The 18,849-nt window shown below is 31.2% G+C and overlaps 1 long non-coding RNA gene across 1 annotated transcript in view; it reads right to left on the reverse strand.

Moving 5' to 3' along the window:
• Positions 1-1,645: 1,645 nt before the first annotated feature.
• LOC145271181 (uncharacterized) overlaps positions 1,646-18,849 on the reverse strand; it is a 30,235-nt gene continuing 13,031 nt past the window's right edge. Inside the window, exon 2 of the long non-coding RNA XR_013865729.1 lies at positions 1,646-8,981. This is a non-coding gene — a long non-coding RNA (uncharacterized LOC145271181). The remainder of the gene's footprint in view (positions 8,982-18,849) is intronic.

Below are 18,849 nucleotides of genomic sequence, written 5' to 3' on the forward strand. Positions count from 1 at the left end.
CCATGTCCGCCAAGCACTCCTTTCCAGGCAACTACGTCCTGGTCCGCTATGACATTTCCTTTTCTTTGTTTTGACTGTCGAGTATATATCTGAAACAGTTACACATAGTGATTTAACCAAGAACGACATAACTATATAAAATTATATAAGATATCAACAGATACACACTCAGAGGAAAGCACATGGACATGATGCGGTCAGAATGACCAGTTGGAAAACTTCCTAGTGTGAAAGCAATAGAGGTTCTGACCATGAAACCGACGTTGGAGAAACGCCTCTCTGTTGCAGGATTCCCTGACCAGAAGAGGATTATCCAATGTCATGTACCTGAAGGCTGCCATCCTCTGTGAAGAAAACCTCACCAAGGGCAACAATGTCGACATCCAGTCTGGACAATTCAAGTGCAATCAAAGCAGAGCGACACTCAGTTATGTTGTTGTCTTTGTCGAGCATTTTTCTGATGTGCCAACATGCCAGCTTCAATGCTTTTTCAACCTTAGAGGTGGATGCGTATCTTCTTTTCTTTGTTGTATTAGGAGATATCCGTTGATCCTGGCAAGTCAACTGGGGATGATGGAAACAAGCTTTGGTTAGGCCACCTTTTCTATGCCTCTCCCATTGTGAAGAAAGCAGTACTATCCAAATTTCTGATACATCTGCTATCCAAATCTGGGGGAGACATCCTTATAAGGCCAAACGCTTGCTTCCGGAAAGGGAAAGAATAAATTTACCAAAATTAACATTTATTACTCCTTTAAACTAAAATTATCATTTATTACTTCCAGAAACTTGGTAAACCGATATTACTGGAGAAAATGAATCTTGACAATTCAAAAAAATATTTAAAATTATTTATTTGTTTGAAAAGAAAACCCCAAAAAAAACAAAACACACAAACGAAAAAATAAACAAAAAACAAACTAATAAATGTTTTGGTTTTGTTTTGGTTTTCAAATGGCGCTCGCTCAGGTTAAACTATTTCAATTTTCTGCTTTTAATAATAATAAAAAAAAATGTTCCATGAAAAGCTTTCCCGTTTTCATCAATTAAATCGAAACATTTCCAATTAAACAATTACGGATATATGTTCTCTTTCAATTTCTTTATTTACTTTTAAAGCAACATTGGACTTTTATAAAATATTTTTTTGGGGGTTTTTTCGAACAAATAAATAATTTTAAACATTTTTTTGAATTGTCAAGATTCATTTTCTCCAGTAATATCGGTTTACCAAGTTTCTGGAAGTAAGAAATGATAATTTTAGTTTAATTTAACAAGAGATATATAGAAACATGCATGCGTACCGTAAACATATTATACCAAAATGTGGAAGCCATCCGTCCAGTGGTTATTAAGACTATTAATTACGAACAAACCAAGAGTTACATTTTTATATATATAGATATATATATGTGTGTGTGTATGTCATGTTGTATAGCGTCTATGTAACTGTGTTCATGTAAATGTGTTTCTTGAAGTGTGTATATTTTCTTGTTTTGTTAGTACACATCATCAGTTTTCTGTATGCCGGTGTATACACATATTAATACTGTTCACAACTGCAGAACACTTAATAAACTAACATAGAAATAATTAATTATTAATAACTATTAAATTAAAAGGAACTAATGAACAAAAAATAAAATAAATTTATTAATCATCTGTTAACTTTATTCAACTGAAAAATTAAAAAACAAAAATTTACAAAAAGCTTGAAACATGTAATACGACTGACAATGGTTTATTATAGAAATCATATGTTGTAGTATATTGCTCTGTTGTATTGTTGTACTATATTGTGCGTGTCATGTTTTATAGCATTTATGTAACCATGTTCATGTAAATGTGTTGATGTATGCATAATATTTTCTTCTGTTTTGTTAGTACATATCGTCAGTTGTTTTCTGTATGCAGGTGTATACACATACTAATACTGTTCACAATGCAACAAATAATGTACGCAAGACATTTCTTTTAATAAAATGAATTTTCATTTTGTGAAACATTAAACAAAAGAGAAACATACCTTATCTCTTTGTTCCTCACTCTCCCAGTGCTAGCATGTTGCAAGGGATTCATATTCCTCCAAGATGCACTATAAAAACAAGTTTTATTCTTATATTGCTTTATTTAATGCCTGTCACTTCTTTCGTAATTGCACGCAATTCCTTTATGTTAAATATTATTTCTAGTTGGTCAATTAGCGGATGCATACACATATTAATACTGTTCAGAACTGCAACAAATGATTTACGCAAGACAGTTCTTTTAATAAACGAATTTTCATTTTTATGTTACATACCATTTATTAGCTTTCAGGATTCGCAAAGGCAAAATTGCAAATCGATCATTTATTCAATATATTAAATTGGCTCAGATTGTAAAAAGCAGATAACAGATTTATCAGAGATAATTACCCTTGAATGTAATCAATCCCAGCAATAATGATCTTGTTAATCAACAACTGCTTCTTGATCCCAACACACTTCCTCCTATATGTTTTTTTTTTTGACACAGTGATCACCACTTATCAAGGCCCGGAAGCCACTCAGGGATAAGGGTTATTGCAAGTACATTACGTTAGTGTGGAGATTTGATGAACTGTTTAATTAAGGGGGCAGTTCATTAGGAATTTGTTAACGTTGGACTTGAAGACATCCAAGTTGTAGTCTGGTGGGAAGCAGGCAGACGAAACAGAGTTCCACAGGCATGCAGTTCTAGGAAAGAAGCTTTGTTCATGGAATCCACGTTTTGATTTAGGCACAGATAAAGAGTGGGGGAAATTTTTCACAGTGGGTTCAGCTAGACGGGTGTTTTTCGTGAAAGATTGGCAAGGGGGGACCAGAGATTGGAGTTCAGATGAACACCTGGCATGGAAATAACGATAAAACAAGGATAGGCTCACAACGTCTCTTCTGTGGGAGAGAGGTTGCAGGGTAGAGAAAAGGGCATCCCCCACTAAGCCATGAAGTTTATTTTGTACTCTGTCAAGGCAGGATAGGCTGTTTTAAGCAGCTCCTGCCCAGATATGGCAACAGTATTCCGTCCTTGGACGTACTTGACTTTTATATAGATAGAGAATTGCATCAGTAGTGAGATATCTTCTGGAGCGGTAGAAGGATCCCACCATCTTTCCAGCAACCTTGGCAACAGACTTGATGTACATGTTCCATTTCAGATTAGGAGTAAAGGTCAAATCCAGAAGCTTGTCAAAACACGGGGCCTCACCCAGATGAGAGCCATCCATCCCAATTGATGCCAGATGGGGGTCAGAGCGTTGATGATGTAAGGATAGGAGTTTGGTTTTGGATGCATTAAAGGTAACCAGCCACATCTTCCCCCACTGAACCACACGCTCGATATCAGAGGAGAGAGAATCAGAGAGAACTTTGTCATTTACAGCCTTTGATGTGTTGCCGTAGATGGTCGTGTCATCAGCATAGATGTCAACGAATGATTTAAGTATGTGTTTAGGGAGGTCATTGATGTAGATCAGGAAGAGAGTTGGGCCCAGGATTAACCCCTGAGTGACTCCAGCATTTATATTGCAGGCCTCCGATTTTTGTCCATCGACCACTACTCTTATGAAGTATCCTCCAGAGGAGAATTGTTCAAAAATATAGTATACAAGCAGGCAAGGAAAGAGCATGTGTTGTATTATAGAGGTCTATATACACATATGTAACGTGCATATAAATGTGTCAGGTTGTATAGCGTCTGTAAAACTTTATTTAATGCCTTTCACCTCCTTCAGAGTTGCACACAATTCTTTTTATGTTCTACATCATTTCTAGTTTGTCCATCTCTATCCACATCCGCTAGTCAATCCACACTCTATCTTTGCTGACTGATTTACACTGACTATATGATAACACAACCAGCCATGTCATCTTATTGTTTATATTAAACTGTATTTTATTCTCCAGCTTTAAAAAATATTTGTAACAATTTTATGTTGATTAACTTGCATTCACACATCCTTTGTTTATTTTTATGATTTCAACTGTTATATTTTTAACATTCTTCTCCATTGCCGCTGTCTGGGAGTCACAAAATGAAACAATGTTTTATAGTGAGACAGTATATTAATCTGTATTGTTCAATAGCGTAGTGTCTCACTCGCTTTTGCTATAGAGTGATATGAGTTTATTCAGTCAGAAGACTGATAGGTAGTCTATGTCGGAATTTTGCGATACTAGAATCGATCCAACTTTTACATTCCAGACGTTATTCTTGGCTCTGGCATTTCACCCTTGTTTTCATAGCTTAGACTCATGGTGAGGCAACCTAGCAGATGCCAAGCAATACTGTATTATCTTATACATTTCAAGCGAGACATTTAAAAGGTTCTAAAATTCCCCTTTAATCACAGTTGTTTGAATATATCTGCAACTTGTTCACCAGATATACATACCAGATAATTTTTTAATTTTTTTAATTACTTCAGGAAGCTCCCTTATGGAGAGTACACGTTAATATCCAAGGGTTCTTTTGCGTTTTGGTTACCAATTATATCATTACAGAGTGGCCTTCCACAGATTGTTTCCATGCTTAAGATTTTTTATTAGTTATTCTGGATAATGTTTATTTGATTGTTGTTTACAATATTGGCCTTTTGGTCAAGATCAAAGTGTAGTATCTGTTCTTCAGATGCTGCACTTCTATTTCTTGTTCTCTTTCGGTGGAGCGAAATCCTTCACGACTGAGACAATTTTTATTTTTGTATCTTTTCTCCACGTTAAAAAACGACCCTGGTGTCTAACTCTGTCCCGTGGGGAGGCATAGTAAATAGGTACAATCATTCTTTAGGTTTTAATACAAAGTTATACAGGCAGGCAGATACATAATAGACAAGGCCATTAAGCTAGACATTGTAATACTGAACAAGCCTTAAAAAAACTATGCAGTATTGGTTTCCTTATTCCAAATGATTAAGCAACATATTCTTCCTGTCAAGCGTGTTCTTTGTAATGCTGTATACCTTGAAGTTCTTTTATGAATAAATGCGAATTCTTAGAATAAAAATATTCACATATTTTGCAAAGACGTGTCATTTACTAATTGTGTGTTCTTTTCATAGGTATCAGTAAACTTGATATCATATTGTGTAAGACTATGACTTTCCATTTCTTTTTTTTTACATGGTGGTCACCACTTATCAAGACCTGGAAGCCACTCGGGGATAAGGGTTATTGTGTGTACAGTAATCAATGGGATAGTATCGCAGTAATCGTTAGTATTGGTGATTTGATACAGTGTCTTACTTAAGGGGGCTGTTCATCAGGAATTTGTTTATGTTGGACTTGTAGATATCCAAGTTGTAAGGTGAGAAACAGGCAAACAGAAGAGATTTTCACAGGCGTGCACTTCTAAGCAAGAAGCTTTGTTCATGGACTCTATTTAGGCATAAAGAGTGTGGAAAATTATTGACAGTGGTTTCAGCTGGATGGGTGTTTATCGTGAAAGATTCGCGAGGGGGACCAGGTATTGGAGCTCAGAGGAGCATGTGCCAAGGAAATAACGATAAAACAAAGACAGGCTCACAACGTCTTTTCTGTGTGAGAGAGGTTGCAGGGTGTTCTACATAATACTTATTAATGAAGTTAATTTGACTTAAAAACACATGAATATTTAACACTTAAAAATGTGGCTTTTCCCTTTTTTATTGTTTTACTATGATTTGTTTTAAAAGATCAAATGAATTCGTCCATGAGCTAACACTTGATTTCATTATGATTTTTATTTATATTTGATGGTTCTTTAAAGCCAGTATATTCATTTCTTTTTAAGTCATTTTTAACTCCTGATATTTTGTTATCTTTTCCTGTTCAGGCTTCTTCCATATTACAATGTCTGGCTTGATGGCCCTTTCTTTTATGTATCTGCCCGACTGTATTTCTTTGTCATAGAACACTTTTGTCATTTTTTGTTTGATGTGCTTCATAATGCCAGATGTTCAACGATCTGTAAAGTTGAATCTCTCCAAAGACATTAACAAGAATGTGGGCTTTTCTTCTCTTTATTTTTTGTATCATTTTGTTTAAGTCAGGGTGAGGAATCCTGCGATTTTATACATTTCAACTGAGAAATCGTTTCTTTTGCACTCGGTTTCCCTCTGTTTTAATGTGGCTTTCCCTTTATTTTGTTTTATTTTACTTCAGTCGAAGTTCTCAGAAATAAAGGTCCCACGACCTGGGCTAACACTCGGAGTCCATATGAGATACATAGGTATTTGAATGTTCCATTAAAGTTCTTTATCTCTCAAACACTGAGTTACTAAAGAAATTGACAACATAATCTTCCTCTCCTCAATAAACCATTTTCATATGTTGTAGTATATCTTTTGTTTTAGTCTCTTGGTTTTACTGAATTCCAGGACAAGAACTTATCTGGTCTGGTGGAGTATACAGCTTCATGCTATTACTTGAGGTAATATCACTTGAAGAAGGTGCACCATTCCTCGTAAAAGCTAATGTGGGTTAGCTGTAGGAAGGATATCTTACTTAGGCTGCGAATATTGTGTGATTTTGAATATATGGTCAGGGATTACTTCTAGGAAAAAGTATGCTCATGCCAGGATGTGAGTTCTCATATGGCTAACTAAATTTGATTTTTGAGAACAAGAATACCCGCAAACTTCACAAGAATATGGCTTTTCCCCAGTGTGAGTTCTCATATGGATCACTAACGTTGATTTTGCAGAACAAGAATATCCACACACATCACAAGAATGTGGCTTTTCCCTAGTATGAGTTCTCACATGGTTCAGTAACGTTGATTTTACAAAACAAACATATCCACACAATTGACAAGAATATGGCTTTTCCTCAGTGTGAGTTTTCATATGTTTCGCTAATTGTGATTTTGTAGCGCAAGCATAATCACAAACTTCACAAGAATATGGCTTTTCCCCAGTATGAGTTCTCATATGCTTGACTAAGTCTGGCTTTCGAGAACAAGAATATACACACACGACACAAGAGTGTGGCCTTTCCCCAGTGTGAGTTCTCATATGTTTTCCTAATGTTGATTTTTCAGAAAAAGAATATCCACACACTTGACAAGAATGTGGCTTTTCCCCAGTGTGAATTCTTATATGTTTCACTAACGTTGATTTATCAGAACAAGAATATCCACACACATCACAAGAATGTGGCTTTTCTCCAGTGTGCGTTCTCATATGGTTCACTAAATGTGACTTTTTAGAGGAAGAATATCCACAAACTTCACAAGAATGTGGCTTTTCCCCAGTGTGAGTTCGTATATGATGTACTAATGTTGATTTTTCAGAAAAAGAATGTCCACATACTTGACAAGAATGTGGTTTTTCCCCAGTGTGAGTTCTTATATGTTTCACTAATGTTGCTTTTTCAGAACAAGTATATTCACAGACTTGACAAGAATATGGCTTTTCCCCAGTGTGCGTTCTCATATGGCTCAAAAAATTTGATTTTTTAGAAGAAGAATATCCACAAACTTCACAAGAATGTGGCTTTTTACCAGTGTGAGTTCTTTTATGATCCATTAATGATGATTTATTAGAACAAGAATATCGACAAACTTCACAAGAATGTGGCGTGCCCCTTTTTGTTTTATTTTACTTTAGTCAAAATTCCCAAAAATCAAGTAGCCCACAACCTGGGGCAAACACTTGGACTCTATATAGATATTCCATTAAAGTTCTTTATCTCGCAAATACTGAGAAATTGAGAACATAATCTTCCTCTCCCCAATTAGCCATTTTGTATGGTTTAGTACATCTAACTGGATTCCAAAAGAGAAATTCATCTAGTCTGGTGCAGTATCCAGGTTTTTGCTGCTAAATCAATTGGAGGTGTTCGGTATATAATTGTTATTCAAAAACACAACCCGACAGCCATTGTATGATAAGTGGTTTGGCATACTTATAGGTAAATATGCACTGAACAGATACCATAATACTAAAAGTTACATTCAAATTTCAAAAGTGTCAGTTCTCATGTGTTTCACTGAACTTGATTTCTTAGAAGAAAAATATCAACAAACTTCACAAGAATGTGGTTTTCCCCATGTGTGGCTAGCTAAATTTTATTTTTAGAATAAAATATCCACACACCTTACAAGAATGAGGCTTTTCTCTTTTTTTGTTTCATTTTACTTCAGTTGAAGTTCTCAGAAATCAAGGGGTGCACTACCTGGGGCTAACACTTGAACTCTATATGAGATACATAGATATTTAAATGTTCCATTCAAGTTCTTTATTTCTCAAACACTGAGTTGATAAAGAAGTTGAGAACATAATTTTCCTCTCCCCAATTAACCATTTTCATACGTTGTATTATATCTTTTATTTTGGTCTCTTGGTCTTACTGAATTTCAGGACAAGAATTTATCTAGTCTGGTGGAGTATCCAGTTTCGTGCTATTACTTGGGGTGACATCACTTGGAGAAGGTGCAACATTCCTCGTAAAAGCTAATATGGGTTAGCCATAGCGAGATCTTATTTGGGCAGCAAATATTGTGTGATTTTGAATATTTAGTCAGGGTTTACTTCTATCGAAAAAGTATTCTTCTGACAAACCCGTGTACAGAGAGACCTTAGACACTCGAGGAGAGTGTCTAGTAGACATTCAAGTTCTCTCCAGGCATTCAAGTTCTCAAGTGTGAATTCTCATATGTGATGTTGCAGAACAAGAACATCTACATGCTTGACAAGAATGTTGCATTTCTCTTTTTTATTTTATTTTTCTTCAGTAGAAGTTCTCCGATGTGTGGGCTTTTATGAATCACTAAATGTGATTTTTGCAGACAAGAATATCAACAAAGATGTATTTTCTTTATGAAAACAAGAATACCCACACACTTTAAAATATGCATAGTTTCCAGTAGCAATTTTCTCACAGATGTTGCTGTTGAGTTCCAAAAGTCATAACTGTTTACATCTTAATGTTTAAAGATCATGATCCTCCATTAACATTGAAATAGGGTTCAATCAGGAACATCTGTAAAAAATAATGAAGTTCAATATTTTTAGTATTTGCGTTCACATATGATTTCTAACTTGACACAGAGTAAGTAAATACAAGTGTTGCTTAAATTACTATCAAGTTGAAATATTTATTGTTTTGTTATGATTTTCATCATAGAGACAAGAGACATATTTATATTTATACAATGTTACAATACACATACAATGTTACAATACACATACAATGTTACAATATACCCTGCGTGTCAAATTATTAACAAGATAACATTTTTCTACCAGTTTCAGAAAATTACTGGTAGTTTTGTATCAAAAGTTTTGGAAACGTCGGAAATGCTGACCTGTGCATACTTTGAAATTGTTGTACTGTTTTGCGCAATGTAAACAACTGAATCCATGGTATTTAGTATCAAATTATTAACAAGGCAGTTTGTTTCATCAATGAAATGGGTCGTAAAGGGGGTTTGAGTAGTTCTGAAAAGAGTACTACTACAGAACAACTAACAACTGAAGGTACCATCAAACTGTGAAGAACTTTGTCAATGACCCTACAAAGGTATGTAAGAGAGCTGATAAAGGTAAATCTAGAGTTGTTTCACACTGTTCTCTACTCCAAATTAAAAGTGAAGTTGTTAAGACCCCTGGGCAGAAAGTCGAGAAGTCTTTTACCAAGCAGGATTGCAGAATATCTCAAAAAGTACTCGATGTCGCCTTCTGAAAAAAGTGGCAAATCTCTGTGAAGCCTGTGACAAAACCTCGATTAAAGGAACATCACATACAAAACTGATTGAAATGGGCAGCGGACAACATGAAAACGCATTTTTTCAAAGTTTTGTTTATGGATGAAGTGTGTGTCATGCTTGATGGCCCAGATGGCTGGAGCAAGGGATGGGTCCTAGATGGACGACACCTTCATCAGTGTTTAAGGCGCCAACAAGGTGGTGGTGTGATAATGATATGGGCTGGGATTAATGGAGGTACTTTAGTTGGCATGTGGAAAGTCCCAGAAGGCGTAAAAATTACGTCAAATGCTTACATAGCTTTTATGAAGGAGGACATTGAACCATGGCTGAAGAAACTAAGGTTGACGTTCAGAAAAACTATTATTTTTATGCAGGATAATGCTTCTTTTGCATGCAGCAAAGAAAAGCAAAGAGTATTTGCAACAACTGGGGTTCTCTGTGCAATGGACGATGGAGTGGCCTGCGAATTCGCCAGATTTTAACCCAATTGAGAACTTTGGAGTATCATGAAGTGAGGCCTCTATGCAAGTGGACACTCATTTAAGAGCAAAGATGAGTTGTGGGATGCTCTCCAAGAGGTATCGCAAGGAATAACTGTTGACAAAATCACAAATTTGACTAATTCTATGGAACAACGTCTTTCATAAAAGTCACATCTTTCACAAATCATTCATAAAAAAGGATCACATATCCCCTACTAATTATGTAAAGTAGTTATTATGTTCTTAGCATTTTTCCTAGTTCATCTAATGTTTGAAAATTATTTCAATAAACAAGTTATGGGTATGTGTTTTTTCTCAATTTTGTTAATAATTTGACACACTGATATTACTGTCTTCTGTCATAGTTTCACCAATACTGCTTTAAATACTTTTATTTTTGTACTGAAGTAGCTGGATAGTATTTTAAGCACTTTCTCAAAGTTTCAAGGATTTTTATTTACCTGTTCCTTAAATATTAAGAAAAATCTAAACTCATTAATAATTTGATACACAGTGTATATACATGTATCTTAATGTAACAATGAAATGTCCATTTAAAAAGTATTTATTGCATACACATTTTTGCTTTCTTCAAACACGTATAACTGATATATAAATATGCAAAATTATCAAAAATATTGAAACATTTTATTAATGTTGCTGTGTACCCAAAAGACACAAAATTGGTTAAAAAAGCTGCTGTGATATTCTATGTATTTCTATTTTTATTCATTCATACGTTTTTCCTCTGATATTTGTCAATCCTATTATGCCATCTACATTTGTTTGGGGGAATATATCCACTCGTCTCTAATTCATCTGAACATAAAAATTATTTGTAACTACAATCGTTTAACTTATAAGTGTGTTAATGTTTCATCTGTCTTTAAATATTGGTTTCAACAAATTTTTCAAATACATTAGCAAATAATTTAGAACATAAGAAAAATTACTTGAAAGGACATGGTTTTTTTTCAATACTGCAAGAAAATTACTTTAGATTGTGACTATCCTGGACGTCTACATTTGCATATGCATTGAGTATTGTTGCAACATATCACATTGATTAAATAGTCAATTGTTTATATAAAGGTACTTGATATAAGAAATATTAACAAGAACTAAATATGTTGTAACATAAAGGCAGCATATTCCTATTTGGAGCACAAGTTTTTAAGGGTTGGATTCCAGTGCTTACGATATAGGGGTTGCTGCCATATTGCAGATGGTCTCATCAACACTGTCATTATTCAACAAGAACTGATGACCCATATTGTCATTAATTATCCTCTTTGTTGTTTTACAGAAAACTTTAGTATGTCATTAAATTGAGGTTATGCTAATAAGAATTGTATGTGTTTCACATATCATGTCTTAAGGAAATGCTGAAATGCAATTAAATTTATTCTTAACGTTGCTTTGTACCCAAAAGGCACAAAATTGGTTAAAAAAGCTGCCGTGATATTCTATATATTTCTATTTTTACTCATTCATACGTTTTTCCTCTGATATTTGTCAATCCTATTATTCCATCTACATTTGTTTGGGGGAATATATCCCCTCGTCTCTAATTCATCTGAATATAACAATTTCTCTAATTCATCTGAATATAAAAATTATTTGTAACTACAAATGTTTAACTTATAAGTGTGTTAATGTTTCATCTGTCTTTAAATATTGGTTTCAACAAATTTTTAGTTTACTAATTTTCAAATACATTAGCAAAATATTTTCAGAACATAAAAATTACTTGATGTAGATTTTGTTTCAATGCTGTAAGAATTAATTATCCTCTTTGTTGTTTTACAGAAGACTTTAGTCAGGAAACATTAAATTGAGGTTATGTTAATAAGAATTGTATGTGTTTTACATATCATGTCTTAAGGAAATGTTGCAATTAAATTCATTATACAAGTTTTAAGGATGGTTTAGTAAACAATAGTCAAAATAGTTCTATCAAATTAAAGTTAAAAATTAATTTATTATTTACTATTTGGAAGTTTGGCCATCAATGTTTGACCAATGTTTTTTCCTTTCATGTATTCCTATCGACTCTTGTTCACAATTTATTTACTTTTGTGATGTTTCTTAACCGTTGATTGTTTAAAACCTTTCAGCTGCCACATCAATGTGCTTTATAACGTTTTACATGTGCTTTATTACATGCAGACTGAGATGGTATGACGTCACAATATTATCAAGTTTTTCTTTATCTACATATATTACTCTAATTAAATCTTCAAAAGATTTTTCAAATATTTGCAACATTTTCAATACTGCATGAAGACATTTTTTAATATTTTACAAAAAATATTGCAGCTAAGCTTTTATTAATTCAAAGGCCGGCTTATTTATAATGAAAAAAAAAGGCAATCTTTAAATGTTTAAGCTTAAAGAATTTGCATTTCTTAATCAAACGCTACAACTTTCCATTAAAACGTTGTGCTAAAAATGTGTGGTTTATGTAATTCTTTTATATATAAGTAAATATTTTGATCAAAAAAAATATGTGTGGTATATGTAATTCTTATATATATATATATATATATATATATATATATATATATATATATGTAATTCTTATATATAAATGTAAATATTTCGATAGAATAAAAAAATGTGTGGTATATGTAATTCTTTTATATATAAGTAAATATTTCGATAGAATAAAAAAATGTGTGGTATATGTAATTCTTTTATATATAAGTAGATATTTCGATAGAATTAAAAAATGTGTGGTATATGTAATTCTTTTATATATAAGTAAATTAATATTTACATTTACTTATAAAAAATTACATATACCACATATTTTTTTCTATCGAAATATTTACTTATATATAAAAGAATTACATATACCACACATTTTTTAATATTAGTCCGAAATAAAAATAAATTAATATTTACATTTACTTATAAAAAAATTACATATACCACATATTTTTTTCTATCGAAATATTTATTTTTATTTCTGACTAATATTCTCATCTTTATTAGTTGTGGATTTTTATCTTTTATTGGTTTTTTGTTTATTCACAACGTTTCGGCCAACTATTCCTCTGGCCTTCGTCAGGTGGTAACTGCGATGGATAGGAACTTCGAATCTCCTAACTGCATTCTCAGCCATCACTGCCATCCGTAGTTGTTGTCGTCTCACCACATTTTGGCCAATTAACCTCTGGCACGCTTTGGGTGGGATTGAAACCGCTATCTTCAGACAATGTTCATCTAGAACTGTAGCAATTCAATGTCTCTATCAACTGCGCCACGGGCCCGAAGGGCGATCAAGGTTGGATTCTTTGATCTTATGAATCCACGTTTATTTATTATTTGATCTTCCATAGTTGGGTCTATACCGATTGGTATATATATATATATATATATATATATATATTCCTTAATTTGAATTCATTTTTGAGATGAGCATTATATATTAATTCGGGTTGTTGTCGTCTCACCACATTAAAAAAAAACAACACCTAATAAAGATGAGAATAATAGTCCCAAATGAAAATAAATTAATATATAATGCTCATCTCAAAAATGAATTCCAATTAAGGAATAATATATATATATATATAAATGTAAATACTTCGATAGAATAAAAAATGTGTGGTATATGTAATTCTTTTATATATAAGTAAATATTTCGATAGAATAAAAAATGTGTGGTATATGTAATTCTTTTATATATAAATGTAAATATTTCGATAGAAAAAATATGTGGTATATGTAATTCTTTTATATATCAATGTAAATATTTCGATAGAATAAAAAAGTGTGGTATATGTAATTCTTTTATATATAAGTAAATATTTCGATAGAATAAAAAAAGTGGTTTATGTAATTCTTTTATATATAAATGTAAATATTTCGATAGAATAAAAAAATGTGTGGTATATGTAATTCTTTTATATATAAGTAAATATTTCGATAGAATAAAAAATGTGTGGTATATGTAATTCTTTTATATATAAGTAAATATTTCGATAAAATAAAAAAAAAGTGGTTTACGTAATTCTTTTATATATAAATGTAAATATTTCGATAGAATAAAAAATGTGTGGTATATGTAATTCTTTTATATATAATATTTCGATAGAAAAAATATGTGGTATATGTAATTCTTTTATATATAAATGTAAATATTTCGAAAGAAAAAATGTGTGGTATATGTAATTCTTTTATATATAAGTAAATATTTCGATAGAATAAAAAATGTGTGGTTTATGTAATTCTTTTATATATATGTAAATATTTCGATAGAATTTTATATATAAGTAAATATTTCGATAGAATAAAAAATGTGTGGTTTATGTAATTCTTTTATATATATGTAAATATTTCGATAGAATTAAAATGTGTGGTTTATGTAATTCTTTTTTATATAAAAGTAAATATTTCAATAGAATAAAAAAATGTCTGGTTTATGTAATTCTCTTATGTATAAGTAAATATTTCGATAGAATAAAAAATGTGTGGTTTATGTAATTCTTTTATATACAAGTAAATATTACGATAGAAAGAAATTGATGAACTGCATGATAAAACATACGTCATTGATGAGTTAATTGCAAACTAAAACAAATTAGGAAGAAAATGATAGACATTTTATAAACATTGATTAGTTTATTGCAAACGTAAGCAAATTAAAACAATTCAAAAAGATTTTTCTCAAACATAATCCAATCTTTACACAAAATAATCTTGTACTATTACATGTGATTAGATATATACTGTTTAGATTAAAATATAACCCTTGAACATTTAAGATATACTTAGCCAGAGTGCAGTGATTCAGAGAATAGGTGTTTACCAAACAGAAAAATAACATGCAGTTCAAAAACGTTATAAGTAAAGTAGTATGCAGTGAAGTTCATTGCCAGCTATATTATGTTCTACTAGCAGGACCTGCTAACCGGCCTTGCCCGGTGGAAGCATGTCCCTCTCATCTTGTAGAAAGATTTTCAGTGCCTTTGTTGATGTTGTTGCCAAACACCCAACCTCCTCATGTTAAGAAAGGCTTTTAGAATAGAAACCTCAAACTTCCTCATGTTAAGAAAGGCTTTTAGAATAGAAACCTCAAACTTCCTCATGTTAAGAATGGCTTTCAGAATAGAAACCTCAAACCTTCTCATGTTAAGAACGGCTTTCAGAATGGTCACCAACAACATTCCCATGTTAAGAACGGCTCTCGGAATAGACCCTCAGTGTGTGGTATATGTAATTCTTTTATATATAAGTAAATATTTCGATAGAATAAAAAAATGTGTGGTTTATGTAATTCTTTTATATATAAATGTAAATATTTCGATAGAATAAAAAATGTGTGGTTTATGTTATGCCTTTATATATAAGTAAATATTTCGATAGAATAAAGAAATGTGTGGTATATGTAATTCTTTTATATATAAGTAAATATTTCGATAGAAAGAAATATGTGGTTGATGTTGTTGCCAAACATCCAACCTCCTCATGTTAAGAAAGGCTTTTAGAATAGAAATCTCAAACCTTCTCATGTTAAGAACGGCTTTCAGAATAGTCACCAACAATATTCCCATGTTAAGAACGGCTTTCGGAATAGACACCCAATCTGGTAATATGCAGTTCAAAACGTAATATGTAGTGAAGCTCAGTGGTAGCTATGTTATGTTCTATTACGTTCAAGTCAACGGCTTTATTAACTAATCTTATTATGGGACAAAAAAATTTTCTGTTTATTAAATTATTAAATGAAATCATGTTTACAAAATAGTTAACAATGTCCTATCGTTATATTTAAAATAAAGTTATAAAGAATAAATATATCATTTGGAAAAACATTCCAAACATGTGAAGGGGATTTGTTCAACATATATTTTTTTTGGAGGATTTATAAAAAAAACATTTCAATTAATAATAAATATGTTTGTAATTTAAATAAGTTCTAGTGAGAGAAATCACATTAAAAAAGAAACTTTTGTATGAACTAAATATACATGGGATTGATTTTCGCAATTAACCGTTGAACTGCTGAAACATTTTTAGTCGGAAGCTGCAATTCTCTATCAATATACAATTGAAACCAAACCAATTATATACATGTTTAAAGAGTAATAAGAGCTTACATGTAAGTATTCGGAATTTCACCAACTAATTTAATAAACAAAACAAAAAAATTACCTTTCATTCCAGGATTATTGAATTCCTGAAATGAAAAGTTATAATTTTTTAAGAAAAATAAGACGGGATTAATTCGTGTTTCTTTTTTTACTTGTTTTCAAAACAGAAAATTTGTTTTGCTTGTTAGGATTTCTTTAGTAAATGCAACTTTTGTTTAGTGTGTTCAATTCATTAAGAAATAAAATATATGAAAATATAAAAGAATCCAAATTAAAAGATGAAAAACTCGATTTAAACGTGAAATTAAAAAGAAAATTTACTGTTAAAGAACAATGGATTGAAATCATCATAAAACGGTGTAATCATTATTTCGTTTGTCGTGTAAAAATGTCTGTTCATTAAATGTGACGAATTGTTTTTCTATCAAGTTGAGATTATTTTTGTCAATGTTTAAAGCTTGTTTGGATTTCTTTGGTAAATTTATTTGGCATAACGGAAAAAGAGCCGTTTTCGTGCAAATAAAAACCCATGTAAAGTGAAAATCTCACATTGACCTAAAAATGGTGCATCATTAGACCACGACAGGTTGCATGTTTTAGTTAAAAATAAGAGCAATCTTGCACTTATGCCCGGCAAATTCAAAAGTAAGCTCAACAACTCTAGAAAGGTCACATTTGTATTTTACACAGTCAGATCATGATATTACGAATTATTAAAGGTTTGGTAAACGTGTAGTTTAGCAGCGTAAATTATTTAACAAACAATAATTTATAAAAAATATTTTTTCATATAAAACACATGATTAGACCCAAAATTTGAAATAAAACCAGAAAAAATTCACTTTTATTATTTTTTCATAATTTTTTACGACAATCGAAGCTGCTGTATTGCTTTTAAAACTTGGCCTTTCTAAGGTTTGACAGATTAACCTTTTTAAGGCCAATTTGACCTTTTTTATGCTCTTTCATTACAAAAAAATATGACGGCCAAAAACGGTGTTTTCATAATTTATGAAAGAACATAAAAAGGCCAAATTTCGCCTTAAAAGGGCCAATCTTTCAAACGTTAGAAAGGCCAAATTTTAAAAACTATATGGTGGTCTTAGGATCTAATGTGTTTTATATAAATATATAAAAAATGTTTTTATGATTTTTTGTCTGTCAAATAATTTATGCCGCTAAACTACACATTTGCCAGAGGTTTTATTATAATTTCACATTCAGGGCCATTCTACTAAATTAATGTTTGTAATCTTTGGATTATTTTCAAGTATTGTCTTTTTTTAATAAAATGTACAAATATCCTTGAACCATATAATCATTAAAAGGGACTCTTAAAGGTCGACATCGGTATTGAGCAAAAGTTTGTTTACATTTTAAACAAACTTTAAATGGGTAAAATATAATCACATAATTATTGAAAACGTGATCATGTGATTAAAATTTAAGTTAAATTAACCATGTTGTTTAACAAATGAAAAAATAATGAAAGAAGAATTTAAAATGATTAAATGTGTTTTATTTTATAATTTAAAATTAAAAACATGAAACAATAACAATAAAATTTTGGGTACTTATGTATTTTGGGTACCGTGCTGAAATAATAATGTTATTATTTTGAAAGCTATTCTTAACATGGATGCATATGATGGCAGATGGCACTGCACTAATGTTATACAGTTTTTTGTGGGTTTTTTTCCGTTTAAATTCAAGTTTCATGATGTTTTTTTTAATTGTAAGGTGGAAACACAGAATAGTTACAAACCACCCTCTCTCCTCATATTAAGTATGGCTTTCAAAATAATAACCTTATTATTTCAGCACGGCACAAAAATACATACGTACCCAAAATTTCATTTTTATTGGTCAATAAACCCTATTTAATCATTTTAAAACTTCATCTTATTATATTTCTTTCATTTGATAAATAACGTGGTTAATTTAAATTAAATTTTAATCACGTGATCAAAATTACGGCAGATTTGCCGTTTAGTTGTACAAATAGCCTCGAACCATGTTATCCAAAAAGGGACGCATTGAGTTGGCACCGGTATATATTGCTTAATGTAAACTGAAATTTGTTTATATTTACGTGATTATTGAAAATGTAATCCTCTGATTACAATTTAATAAAAATTAACCACGCTGTTTAACAAATAATAAAAGAAATAAGTCAAGATGAAGTTTTAAAATGATTAAATGTTTTTTATTTTAACATTTTAAAAATAAAAACGTTAGACAATAAAAATAAAATGTTGGTTTTGTTCTCGAAAAAAATAATGAAAGATGAAGTTAAATATTGATTAAATATTGGTTAATTTTATCACGTGATTATTGAAAATTTAATTTTTAATTATAAAATAAAACACATTTAATCATTGTAAAACTTTGTATTTCATTATTTCTGGGTTTTTTTTATTTGTTAAACAACGTATTATTTTTATTGTCCAATGTTTTAAAAATTTAAATTATACAATAATTTTAAATTATAAACTAAAACACATTTAATCATTTTAAAACTCCGTCTTTCATTATTTATTTTTTATGTTTGTTAAACA

The sequence above is a fragment of the Euprymna scolopes genome, chromosome 46 (genome assembly GCF_053919585.1).
Source record: "Euprymna scolopes isolate OS-2025 chromosome 46, ASM5391958v1, whole genome shotgun sequence".
Lineage (NCBI taxonomy): Eukaryota > Metazoa > Mollusca > Cephalopoda > Sepiida > Sepiolidae > Euprymna > Euprymna scolopes.